This window comes from Chrysemys picta, unplaced genomic scaffold (assembly GCF_011386835.1).
Source record: "Chrysemys picta bellii isolate R12L10 unplaced genomic scaffold, ASM1138683v2 scaf182, whole genome shotgun sequence".
NCBI classification, from domain to species: domain Eukaryota; kingdom Metazoa; phylum Chordata; order Testudines; family Emydidae; genus Chrysemys; species Chrysemys picta.
This window is the reverse complement of record NW_027052889.1, coordinates 77,526-91,311: the sequence shown is the minus strand read 5'-3', so window position 1 is coordinate 91,311 and position 13,786 is coordinate 77,526. Positions and strand designations below refer to the sequence as shown.

At 50.7% G+C, this 13,786-nt stretch overlaps 1 long non-coding RNA gene across 1 annotated transcript; it reads left to right on the top strand.

The window, feature by feature from the left end:
* Nucleotides 1-1,354: 1,354 nt before the first annotated feature.
* LOC135978250 (uncharacterized) lies at nucleotides 1,355-12,483 on the top strand. Its single transcript, XR_010595680.1, has 4 exons — nucleotides 1,355-1,554; nucleotides 2,724-2,837; nucleotides 11,063-11,222; nucleotides 11,904-12,483. It is a non-coding gene; the product is annotated as an uncharacterized LOC135978250 (long non-coding RNA).
* The last annotated feature ends 1,303 nt before the right edge of the window (nucleotides 12,484-13,786 follow it).

Sequence of the window (13,786 nt, the reverse complement as noted above, 5' to 3'; positions counted from 1 at the left end):
CGGAGCAGGTTGTACGTTAAAGCAGCGAAGGCATTTGGGGGGGGCAGAGGAATTGGGTGCTTTGCCATTGCACTTGATCAGCTCAATTTGAAACTTCTTTCAAAGGAAATCCAGAAGTATACATCTGACTGGGGTACATGTACACACATACACACGCACACTCACATGTGCACACACTCATGTGCACATACACGTACACACATACATACGCACATGTACACATTCATATATATACAGACGTACACATACACGCACATACGCTGTCCCTGGAGCGCCCCAGGATGCGACTGACGGGGTGGCTGGCTATTATGGAGGCAGAAGGGGGTTGGGAGAAAATAATCAAGAAGAACTTTTGCTGAAAATGCAAACCTAAGCTGGAAATCTGTGCAGGGCTGGGTCAGCGAAAATGATCTTTTGAGCTGTTCTTATTAACCGTGGTCCTGTACTTCCTGGTTTGCGTCGGACCCAGGCAGGAGACTGGGCTGCTCTCAGCTGTAGAAGCCATTGGAATGAGCCAGGTCGGAATGAGCCAGGCCCTCAGAGCCTTCTGCCACCAATCGCCCCAGCAGTCACTGATCCACACCAAACCACGTCCTTCCAGTCAGGCAGTTTCATATGCACACGTCAAACCCTTGGTTTGCCACTCAGACACCACGGTGATGGGCACAGTAAGGACCGAGAGACGCTAAACAGGCAGACAGACAAGGAAATAGTGGCCCTGCCTACAGGTGCGTGTGTGGTGCAAACGGATGAACACCAGTTGCTGGCTGAAGGCACAACCTTAATTCCCACATCCCCTGTCTGTCAGCTATCGTTCGCTTGGCAGCCTGAGCTCCGATTTCTAACGCAGCGTTTTGCTCTGGCCTATTGTGGTTCTCATGTCCGGGGGCGCCTTGGCCCCTGGTATCAGGAGCGGTGCTAAGGAGGCTGCTTTTCAAAGGTCCTTAAGTAGGGTTGCCAACTTTCTACTTGCACAAAACCAAACGCCCTTGATCCAACCCCTTTCATGACCTTCTCTACGGCCCCACCCCCACTCACTCCAGCCCAGCCCACCTCCCTCAGTCGCTCGCTCTCACACCCTCACTCACTTTCACTGGGCTGGAGCTGGGGGTTGGAGTGCAGGGAGGGGTGAGGGCTCCGGTGGGGATGTGGGCTCTGGGATTGGGCTGGAGATTAGGGGTTTGGGGGTGTCAGAGGGGGATCCGGGCTGGGGCAGAGGGTTGGGGTGCAGAGACTGGGAGGGAGTTTGGGTGCGGGAGGGGGCTCAGGGCTGGGGTAGGGGATTGGGGTGGGGGTGTGGGGTCTGGGAGGGATTAGGGTACAGGAGGGGGTTCCGACCTGGGGCAGGGTTTCTGGGTGCGAGCTCCGGCCAGGCGGGGCTTACCTCAGCCAGCTCTTGGTCAATGGCACACCGGTGCTAATGCAGGCTCCTGACCCCTGGTCTCCCTCCGCTGGCAGGCTCTGAGCAAGGCCTGCCCAGAGAACATGGATGACGAGCTCTCGATCCTGCTGACAGCACCCCCCAGCACAGACAAACTTCAGCACATCTTGGAGGTGAACAGAATGGGGAGGGGCCGCAGGGGTTTTACCTTAGCCCTGGGGACTCCTAGAAAGAAGAGACTGGAAAATCCATGTTTCTATTGGATCCTTCCGAGTATGCATTTGTGATATAAACTCACTGGGTGACCTTGGGGTAACTCACTTCCCCCTTACGGCATCAGTCTTCTCCACTATCAAATCTACACTGGGGAAGAAGGACAGAAGCCCCGACAATCACCTTCACCTCTGGGTGTCTGGTCCTGGGAGCCGAAACCAACTGGACTATCTGCCCCATCTCCTAAACTGCCCTGTCTTTCCCTCCTAGGGCCTTGTCCTTAGTGCTCAGCCTGGCCCCTTCCCAGCTTGTCCCTGACCTTTGAAGGACTCTCCAAGCCCCTCCCATGCCTGCTTCCCTTGGGGTCTCTCTCCTGGCTGAGCACAGGCTGCCCTTCTATCTCTCAGCAGGCCTGGGTCCTAGTCACAGGCTGCATCTTGTCACGTGACCCCCACACTTCTTCCCTTCGCCCTAGAGAGCTGCATCACCTGGGCTAGGTGCAGTTGAGCTCCAACCCCTTTCCTAGCCATCTCAGCCAGGGACAGGTTGAAACTGGAAACCTGTGGGTAACAGTAACTGGTTGCTCCCAAAGGTGCTGAAGACACAATGGAAGAGGAAATCCTTTGGCCTGGATTGAAATTATTCCGACTGAAAGTGAATGAGAGAAAATAGGTCCAGAGTTTTCTTCCTAACAGCAGAAAATGTAGCAATTGATAGAGGTTCAGGTCAGAAAGGACCATTATGTGCATCTAGTCGCCCCTCCTGTATAACTCAGGGCTAGAATGTGACCAAGTGGTTCCTTCAGCCAACCATAGCATGGGACTGAGCCAGAGCACGTCTTTTGGAACGACATCCACATGCAGGAGAGCCAGCTGGCTACCAGAAAATCTCTCTTCTGCAGTGACGTGGGGTTAAGGGACACGGGGGAAAAGACATGGAGGCTGTGACTAAACTTAGAGCAGCAAGGCCAGGAAAACCAGGGTTAGGTCCCAGGCCTGGCTATCAGATCTGCTGTTTTCTATTCCTGGCTTTGGGACCATGAGCGAGTCTCTGCACCGCTGGGTGCCTCGGTTTCCCCAGCTATCAAATGGAGCTAATCAAGGTTTTGTTTGTTCTCCCCATTTTACAGGGTGGGAAACCGAGACACAGTTGGGACCTGTCTACACTACAGGTCTGTCGTGCGTTTGTAATCTGCTGACCCCCACATGTTGTTCAGAGCCTATGGATAACACAGCTCCTAAAGGTACGTTTGTTCTGTGCTTATCCCCTATGTACCAGCAGGGCTGGACAACATTTCTCACTGTGATGTGGGGAGCAGGTCCTGGGTACTAAGGGTCTGAAGAAGCTCTCAAGGACTAATTTTTTAAAATAATTGTTATCAATGAATTGGGAGAAAACATAGAATCACTGCGGATAAGATTGGGGGGTGACAAAATACAGGCAGAGTGGTAATTCCTGATGGCGAGAGGGCAGTGATACAGAGCGATCTGGCTCATTCGGCCAGCTGGACCCATTCAAAGAAAACAAGTTTGAGCAGAGCCCAATGCAAGGTCCTATACGTAGCCACAAGGCACGCCGGCCACACCTCCAGAATGGGGACGTGTATCCAGGAAAGCAGTGACTCTGAAAAGGATATAGGGGCCAGATTGGAGAAGCCACTCAACATGAGCTCCCAGTGTGATGCTGTGGTGAACAGGGCTAAAGCCATCATTAGACGTAGGAGCAGAGCCGTGAGTAGGATAGGGAGGTGACACAGCAGCAGTGAGACTGCTATTGGAATACTGCCTCCAGTCTTGGTGTCTTCCTTTGAAAAAGATGGTCCTAGAAATTGGAGCTGGGGCAGCAAAGAGCCATGAAATGTTCTGAGGGCTGGAGAAAAATGCCTTCTAGTGAGCTATTGAAAGAGCTTAACCTGTTTAGCTTATCAAAAGAAGATTGAAGGGGACTTCATTGAAGTGTTGAAGTGCCTTAATGGAGAGAAAATACTGGGTATTAAAGGGCTCTCTAGTCTAGCAGAGAAAGGCAGAACAAGACCCAATGGCTGGAAGGTGAAAAGAGACAAATCCCTATGACAAATAAGGCACAAATATTCAACAGCGAGGATGATTGACCACAGGAAGAAGCTACCAAGGAAAGTGGTGGATTCTCCATCTCTTGATGTCATTAATAAAGACTAGATGCCTTTCCGGAATGTGTTTGCCCCAAAAGTAGCTATTGTGGTAGACAGGAGGCCTGTGATATGCAAGGGGTCAGATTAGACGCTCTAACTGTCTCTTCCGGCCATAAAGTCTACTCATTTCTGAGAAACCGAGTGTAGCATTGGGAGCAGCCTCTGCTGTTTTACTGTCTAGCCGGCTTGCTTCCTAGAATGAACACTCATTGAGCGGGGTGATCCACAGGGAGTAGCTCAAACCTCCAAAGGGTCTGGCCTGTGGCAGGACATTAACACTGCAGGGGAGGGGTGGGTGTGGCAGTGACATCACAAAGGTCTTTTGCAGGACCTCAGCCTATTGGTCAAAGGTGCAGGGGAGGTGGTGACCTCACAGAGGGATGCTGACATCAGCCAGGCAGGATGGGGCGCAGGGCCAGGGAAACCTCAGAGACCCCTGTGGCTTTGCTTCAGCAAGTCTCCTTCTCGAGGTCTCTCTTTGAGGTCTGAGAGAGTATTTGGGTTCAGGTACGTGAGCGCCAGGAGGAACCTCTTTTGAGTTTTCTCCTTTCTTTTTCCTGATTTCACTAGAAAACTGACGTCCCTGTTTAGAAGGTAAGAGCCTCCGAGAGGTTTGGAACCTGTTCAGTCTGACGCATCTGGCGCCAGCTGAATTTTAGGCATGGAAAACACTAGCTTAAGGTGGCCGAATTTTATTCCCCACCTGGGATTTTGTCCCTTAGAATCACTGGGGATATTAGGGTTTGTCCTTTTTCTTTTACCTTTTCCTCCATCCATCCCTCCCTCCTTTCTCTTCATCTCTTACTTCTTTTGTCCTTTCCCCGTTCCCCTCCCACCACCAGGAGGGGTGTGTGTGTGTCGTGGGGGGTGCTCTACAACTCCCATTGTGGGAGGTCCACCGAAAAATGTGGCGTTGAAATAGTGCTCAGACAGTGATCCCCAGCGGTGACCTGGGCCATCCTTTGGGCTCTCTGGTGAGAACCCTCATCCTCCCGCCCCTCGGTCGCTACCCTGATTGGCTGAGCAGGGGGTTATTGACAGGGAGGAGACTCGGGTCCCTGTTGTTTTCTTTTAAGACCAAGTAAATAGTCATAACCAGTCATATGTTCGACAAATTTTGCTGCTTCTCTGCAGTTCATTATTTTCTCTACCATTCCAGTTCTCCTAAAATACTTGCTGAATAATTACTATGAACTCTTGCTGGTCTGGAACTCACTTGAGAACACTTTATTCAGGTCATTCAATGTCTGAAATTCAAGATCCGATGGTTAGTTTGAAAATCAGGGCTCTTGGGTCCTATTCCCAACTCTGCCACGGACTGGCTGTGTGACCTAAGACAAGTCAATTCTCCTTTCTCAGCCTTAGCTTCTCCCTCTTTCAAGTAGGGAAAAGCTACTTGACAATCCGCTCCTACCTACCTCCCGACAGGTGGAGGATGGGGATCTATTGGAGAGTGTCACTAGGAGCAGTGCATAAGATGAGGTGTCCTATCACGTTTACTCAGATCAGATTAGGACATAATAGAATGGCTGAAATAGTCTATTTTATTTGTATTTTATTATGTTGCAATTGTTAAGAGCAGCAACTACTTAGCTCAGACTGAAACATCTTATCTAATTTTTGAGATCTAAGTGTCTCCTCTTTGTGTGCGACGAGACAAACACGTACTCCTGTTCTTTTTGTGACACAGAAGATGCTTTTGTTTTGCAACAAAATATTTTTGCAAAGAATTTTCATGCCACTTGATATGATTTCAAGAAACAAACTGGTTTAGTTTGAATGGGATTTTCGGACAGAAACGGTTTCAATGAAATTTCCCCACCATCTCGATTCCTGGGCTCTATCCCTGTCTTTGGGGGGTTTGCTGTCTGTTAGAACCAGGAGTCTGATTTGGATAGGGATTGAGACCTCTTTAATGTTTTTAATGAAGTAAATACTAATGGGAATTGTGTGATCATGGGAGACTTTAACTTCCCAGATATAGACTGGAGGACAAGTGCTAGTAATATAATAGGGCTCAGATTTTCCTAGATGTGATAGCTGATGGATTCCTTCACCAAGTAGTTGAAGAACCAACAAGAGGGGATGCCATTTTAGATTTGGTGTGGGTAGTGAGGATCTCTTAGAAGAAATGGTTGTAGGGGACAGCCTTGGTTTGAGCGATCATGAGCTAATTCAGTTTAAACAAAATGGAAGGGTAAACAAAAATAGATCTGTGACTAGGGTTTTTGATTTCAAAAGGGCTAACTTTAAAAAATTAAGGAAATTAGATAGGGAAGTGGATTGGACTGAAGAACTTGTGGATCTAAAGGTGGAGAAGGCCTGGAATTACTTCAAGTCAAAGTTGCAGAAACTCTCAGAAGCCTGCATCCCAAGAAAGGGGGGAAAATTCATAGGCAGGAGTTGTAGACCAAGTTGGATGAGCAAGCATCTCAGAGAGATGATTAAGAAAAAGCAGAAAGCCTACAAGGTGTGGAAGATGGGAGTGATCAGCAAGGAAAGCTACCTTACTGAGGTCAGAAAATGTAGGGACAAAGTGAGAAAGGCCGAAAGCCATGTAGAGTTGGACCTTGCAAAGGGAATTCAAACCAATAGTAAAAGGTGTAAAAGGTTCTATAGCCATATAAATAAGAAGAAAACAAAGAAAGAAGTGGGACCGCTAAACACTGAGGATGGAGTGGAGGTTAAGGATAATCTAGGCATGGCCCAATATCTAAACAAATACTTTGCCTCAGTCTTTAAGAGGCTAATGAGGAGCTTAGAGATAATGGTAGGATGACAAATGGGAATGAGGATATGGAGGTAGATATTACCACATCTGAGTTAGAAGCCAAACTCGAACAGTTTAATGGGACTAAATCGGGGGTCCCAGATAATCTTCATTCAAGAATATTAAAGGAACTGGCATATGAAATTGCAAGCCCATTAGCAAAAAATGTTAATGAATCAGTAAACTCAGGGGTTGTTCCATATGACTGGAGAATTGCTAACATAGTTCCTAGCTTTAAGAAAGGGGAAAAAAGTGATCCGGGTAACTACAGGCCTGTTAGTTTGACATCTGTAGTATGCAAGGTCTCAGAAAATGTTTTGAAGGAGAAAGTAGTTAAGGACATTGAGGTCAATGGTAATTGGGACAAAATACAATATGGCTTTACAAAAGGTAGAGCGTGCCAAACCAACCTGATCTCCTTCTTTGAGAAGGTCACAGATTTTTTAGACAAAGGAAACGCAGTGGATCTAATTTCCCTCGATTTCAGTAAGGCATTTGATACGGTTCCACATGGGGAATTATTAGCTAAATTGGAAAAGATGAGGATCAATATGAAAATTGAAAGGTGGATAAGGAATTGGTTAAAGGGGAGACTACAACGGGTCGTACTGAAAGGTGAACTGTCAGGCTGGAGGGAGGTTACTAGTGGAGTTCTTATATTATGGGAACAAGTAAATAACTTTTCCTTATTCCCTTTCTTCACATCACTCATGATTTCATACACCTCTATCATATCCCCCCATAGTCTCCTCTTTTCCAAGCTGAAAAGTCCTAGCCTCTTTAATCTCTCCTCATATGGGACCCCTTCCAAACCTCTAATCATTTTAATTACCCTTCTCTGAACCTTTTCTAATGCCAGTATATCTTTTTTGAGATGAGGAGACCACATCTGTACACAGTATTCAAGATGTGGGTGTACCATGGATTTATATAAGTGCAATAAGATATTCTCCGTCTTATTCTCTATCCTCTTTTTAATGATTCCTAACATCCTGTTTGCTTTTTTGACTGCCACTGCACACTGCGTGGAAGTCTTCAGAGAACTATCCACGATGACTCCAAGATCTTTTTCCTGATTCATTGTAGCTAAATTAGCCCCCATCATATTGTATGTATAGTTGGGGTTATTTTTCCCAATGTGCATTACTTTACGTTGTCCACATTAAATTTCGTTTGCCATTTTGTTGCCCAATCACTTAGTTTTGGGAGATCTTTTTGAAGTTCTTCACAGTCTGCTTTGGTCTTAACTATCTTGAGCACTTTAGTATCATCTGCAAACTTTGCCACCTCACTTTTTACCCCTTTCTCCAGATCATTTATGAATAAGTTGAATAGCATTGGTCCTAGGACTGACCCTTGGGGAACACCACTAGTTACCCCTCTCCATTCTGAAAATTTACCATTTATTCCTACCCTTTGTTCCCTGTCTTTTAACCAGTTCTCAATCCATGAAAGGATCTTCCCTCTTATCCCATGACAACTTAATTTACATAAGACCCTTTGGTGAGGGACCTTGTCAAAGGCTTTCTGGAAATCTAAGTACACTATGTCCACTGGATCCCCCTTGTCCACATGTTTGTTGACCCCTTCAAAGAACTCTAATAGATTAGTAAGACATGATTTCCCTTTACCTAAACTATGTTGACTTTTGCCCAACAATTTATGTTCTTCTATGTGTCTGACAATTTTATTCTTTACAATTGTTTCAACTAATTTGCCCGGTACTGACATTAGACTTACTGGTCTGTAATTGCCGGGATCACCAATAGTGCCCTTTTTAAATATTGGCGTTACATTAGCTATCTTCCAGTCATGGATGCAGAAGCTGATTTAAAGGACAGGTTACAAACCATAATTAGTAGTTCCGCAATTTCACATCTGAGTTCTTTCAGAACTCTTGGGTGAATGCCATCTGGTCCCAGTGACTTATCAGTTAATTCCAAAACCTCCTCTAGTAACACCGCAATCTGTGACAATTCGTGAGATTTGTCAGCTACAAATGCTGGCTGAGGTTTGGGAATGGCTGGAAGGTGAAAAGAGACAAATTCCTATGACAAATAAGGCACAAATATTCAACAGCGAGGATGACTGACCACAGGAAGAAGCTACCAAGGAAAGTGGTGGATTCTCCGTCTCTTGATGTCATTTAATAAAGACTAGATGCCTTTCTGGAATGTGTTTACCCCAAAAGTAGCTATTGTGGTAGACAGGAGGCCTGTGATATGCAGGGGGTCAGATTAGATGCTCTAACTGTCTCTTCTGCCCATAAAGTCTACTCATTTCTGAGAAACCGAGTGTAGTATTGGGAGCAGCCTCTGCTGTTTTACTGTCTAGCCGGCTTGCTTCCTAGAATGAACACTCATTGAGCGGGGTGATCCACAGAGAGTAGCTCAAACCTCCAAAGGGTCTGGCCTGCGGCAGAACATTAGCACTGCAGGGGAGGGGTGTGTGTGGGAGTGACATCACAAAGGCCTTTTGCAGGACCTCAGGCTATTGGTCAAAGGTGCTGGGGAGGTGGTGACCTCACAGAGAGATGCTGACATCAGCCAGGCAGGACAGGGGCGCAGGGCCAGGGAAACCTCAGAGTCCCCTGTAGCTTTCCTTCAGCAAGTCTCCTTCTCGAGGTCTCTCTTTGAGGACTGAGAGAGTATTAGGGGTCACGTACATGAGCGCCAGGAGGAACCTCTTTTGAGTTTTCTCCTTTCTTTTTCCTGATTTTACTAGAAAACAGACATCCCTGTTTAGAAGGTAAGAGCCTCCGAGAGGTTTGGAACCTGTTCAGTCTGATGCATCTGGCACCAGCTTAATTCTAGGCATGGAAAACACTAGCTTAAGGTGGCCGAATTTTATTCCCCACCTGGGATTTTGTCCCTTAGAATCACTGGGGACATTAGGGTTTGTCCTTTTTGTTTTACCTTTTCCTCCATCCCTCCCTCCTTTCTCTTCATCTCTTACTTCTTTTGTCCTTTCCTCTGTTCCCCTCCCACCACCAGGAGGACTCTGTGTGTGTGTCGTGGGGAGTGCTCTGCAATGGGAACAGGGACAATTCTCCAACTTTGGGCAGTCGAGAGCCTGGGTGAGATAAGGGGCGTTAAAGCCCTTTGTAAAGGAGAAAGGGGAGTTTCATGGTGTTGAGCACCAAGGAATTCTAAACTTTGCTAAAACATCTAGTCTGCAGAAACCAGAAATGGTTGGGGCCACATTGTAACCATTGTCTTTTTTAAAGCCCATTGAGGGATGTGAGTCCCACCCTTTTAGGTATCTGGGGTGCTGGGAGAAGAGAAGAGGTGCCTGTCTCCATTTTATGGCCTCAACAAACTAAGTGCTGTGCCCCAGTTCTCGTCAGAGATCCCTGAAAAAGAACAGAGGGTCCTGTGGCACCTTTGAGACTAACAGAAGTACTGGGAGCATAAGCTTTTGTGGGTAAGAACCTCACTTCTTCAGATGCAAGTGAGGTTCTTACCCACGAAAGCTTATGCTCCCAGTACTTCTGTTAGTCTCAAAGGTGCCACAGGACCCTCTGTTGCTTTTTACAGATTCAGACTAACACGGCTACCCCTCTGATACGTGAAAAAGAACGTCTTCCCATCCATTAACATACCTGGAAAGATACTGGAACTCCTTATTAAACAATCAGTTTGTCAGCACCTACAGGACAATTTGGTTCTTAGGACTAGTGAGCATGGACTTGTCAAGAACAAATCATTCCAAACCAATCCTAGCTCCTTCTTTGGCAGGGTTAGGGGCCTAGTGGAGGTGGGTAAACAGTAGATGTGATCCATCTTGGTGTTAATAAGGACATTCGCACAAGCAAACTAGGGAGATGTGGTCTAGATGCAATTAGTATAATATGTGTGCACAGATGGTTGAAAGCCCGTACTCCAACAGCCCAGAACCAAACACTCCTCCTCCTGGGCAGTGCGCTCTGACCTCTAATGGTCAGATGCTGCTTAGCACTGTCAGAGCAGCTTTTGCTGGGGGAGTCTCCCAGCACTTTCCAATAGTGGGAAAGTATGAAATCCCCATTTGACTGCTGGGGACAGAGCCTAGAGCGGGGAGCAACTTACCCAAAGTCCCACAGGTCAATAGGAAACCAGCAATGGAACCCAGGAGTCCTGACTCCCAGTTCCCTGCTCCAGTCACTCCAGCGGAGCACACTCCCTCTCAAAGCAGGGGGACCGGACATGAAGGCCTGGTTGTAATTGCCAGCTATGGGAGGGAGTGTGCAGCAGTGGTTAGTGAAGGGGCCTGGAAATAAGGACTGCTGGGTCCCATCCCTGGCTCTGACACTTGGTGTGACCCTGAGCCAGTAGCTTCCCCACCCCAGGCCTGTTTCCCATCAGTAGGGTTGGGGTAGCAGCCCCTACAGACCAGGGGGGTTGGGAGGCTCCAGGAAGGTGTGTAAAGTGCCGGGATGTCAGGATCCCGGAGGTGCTGTCACCCCCGCATTAGGCCAGTGTTCTGCACCCCCTGCTGCTGGCCGAGTTTCTCTGTCCCTTGGCAATAAGATAGACTCTTGTTTTCACAGCCAGTCGATCGCCCAGTGCTATCACCCTGCCTGCTGGCTGGGCAGGGTAACTCCTCAGGTCACCACCACCCTCTCCAGCCTGCCTTGGCTTTGGGGAGTGAGGAGGAGGGCGAGGGACGATACTGAACATCCTCCATCCATCGCTCCGTCAGCAGAGCAAGTGAGTGGCATTAGGGTTCCCCGTTGGCGTCCCCTGTCTGTCTGGGGAGAGGCAGAAAGAGGGGGAAAGAATCTCTCCCAAAGGAGATTGGATTTGCAAACCGCCCCCAGGAGCCCCTCGCTCTCAGACTGGGGAGGGGCTTCTCCAGAGCCGTCTCCAGTGTGTTTGGAAAGGTCCCAGCAATGGGGCTCCCAACGCTTCCCTTGTGGGAGACCGTTCCCCAGGCTGAGCGTCTCTGAGCTGGGCCAGACCCTGTGAGCTGCTGAGCATGGAAATCAATGGGAACGGCAGGGGCCCTGGCCTTGCTCTGCCTCGGGACTTTGACGTGGGGAATGGTTTCCCAGGAGAAGTCCGGACTCCTGGGTTCTGTTCCTTCTCTAGCCTGGGGGGGAGTGTGGCCTGGGACGGCAGGAGGGAGCTGCTTGTCCAAAGTGACTGAGCCCAGTGATGGAAAAGGAGGAGACTCCCCGGGCATTGCAGCCCCAGAGGTGACGAGGGGGAACGCTGGGAGCAGATCATGCAATGAACTCCTGCCAGTGCGTGTAGATTGCATTACATGCACCCCTGAGGGGGGAGGAGGAGCTGCTCTGGCTGGGGCAGGGATGGGGAGGGACCAAACAGGCTGGTTAGTGAGAGGCTGCCTTGACCCCAGACTCACGCCCGCTCCCCGCTCGGTTCCAGGGTGGCCAGGCTCCTGAGGATGTTCAGGAAGAAGGCTCTGCAGGTGGCCCCAGAGCCTGAGGGAAGCAGCTGCCATCTTCCCCGGGAGCAGAGCGGCCCCTCCGTCCCCACTGGCGGGGAAGGAGCTCCCGGCCAGGCCAGGAGGTGGAAGTGCCCAGTCTTCTGGCGGAGAAAACCCGCTCCCAGCGCAGGCGCCGAGGTGGGAGAGGCCAGGTCGAAATGGAGCTGGGCCAGGCTGCGGCTGGGCAGGCAGGACCCAGCGCAGGAGGGGAGCTGGGCAGAGTGACTCTGGGACATGTTGTGTGGGCAGCAGCAGCCCCAGGAGCCCAGCCCTGATTCCCAGCAGGAGGCATCGCCCTGCCCGGTCACTGAGGACTTTCCAGCCTCCCCAGGGCAGGAGGTGGAGGATCCCTGTCCCACCACCAGCAGCTCGGCCCGCTCCCCATGGGACAGCAGCAGTGCCTGGGACTCGGGCAGCAGCGAGGCCGATGGGCGCCGCAGCTTTGTTCCAGGTGAGGAGTCAGGCTGGGCTCAGGGAGAGGTGAGGGCGGGGCTGTGAACACCCTGGGCCCAGGCCCTCGATCAGTGCTATGGGGGCGGATCCCCAGCCCAGGGGTCTGGCCTGAGCCACATGAAGCCCACTGACACTAGATGCTGCCACTTTGGTCCTCGGTGCTCCAGTTGGGGGGAGGCACCTCCCAGGGAGTCCAGGACAGCGTGGGGGGGTCTCTTTGCTATGGGCTCCTGAAGGAGTTGGGGGCTGAAGGCATCACTGAGACCGGGGAGTGTGGGGCCCGATCTGCCCTGGGTCCCGGAGGTGGGAAGGGGACACATTGCCCCAGCGTGCCCCTGTCCTTCCCCCGAGTGGCAGCAGGCGTCACCCTGTCCCCTTCTCTCCCTGGTGCAGGGACCGCCAGGGACTCAGGGGACGAGGAGGAGGAATGGGTGGACGTGGCCACAGAGGAGGCTGCTCTCAATAACAGCCGAGAGCAGCTCCAAGACGGAGAAAAGGTACAAACGTTCCCCAGCTGTGCTGGAACCAAGACTGTCCTGCCCCTTCCCAGCACCTGACCCCCTGCAGAGGGTCTTGTCCCTGATGATCCACCAGCCCTAATGGGGACCTTTCTCCTCCATGATCTGGGACCCCAGAGGTGGGGGTGTCTGTCACACACCAGCCAGGTCTCCTCCCCCCACAGGCACTGTCCCAGTTCCTGACCCTGCTTGTGGTGGAGTGGTGGGTGATTTGGACAATGGGCGGGTCCCCACTATCCCCCATTCAGGCCTGAGTCCTGCAGCTGCTGTGTGGGGGCAGGGAGGTCCCTGGCTAACTGGCTCTCTCTCCCCTAACCCCACTCCTGGTGGGTGCAGGAGGAGGCCCAGCAGCTCGTGTTCCTGCACGCCATCCACCAGCAGAGAGGGCAGGACACACTGGAGCCGCACTGCTGCAAGGCTGCTGTGGCGGAGAGGATTGTGGTGAGCGAGACACGGCGCCCAGAGGGAGGACAGAGACATGGGAGGGGCAGGGGTCTCCCCAGGCCAATGGATGGGGGATGGCTGGTGCTGGAGGGGCAGCTGAGGGCAGGGATTGCTGGGGCTGAAGACTGGGGAGAAGAGACGGGAGAAATTCGGAGAGTGGTCACTATTGGGCAGGAATCGGAGGAGCGGGGGGTAGGTGGGGGGATCCTGCTGGCTGTGTGGGGCCCTGGCTGTGTAATCTCCTCACTGGGAAGTGTCAGTGAGGCCCGAATCTCACACGCTCCTTTGTCTCCTTTGGGTCTCACAGGAGCTCATTGAAGAGCTGCCTGATAACTCTCCACCCGGCGCCGTCCTCGCCAACTCCCTGATTGCTGTGGGCAACCTCAGGTACCGAGACCCTCCGGCCC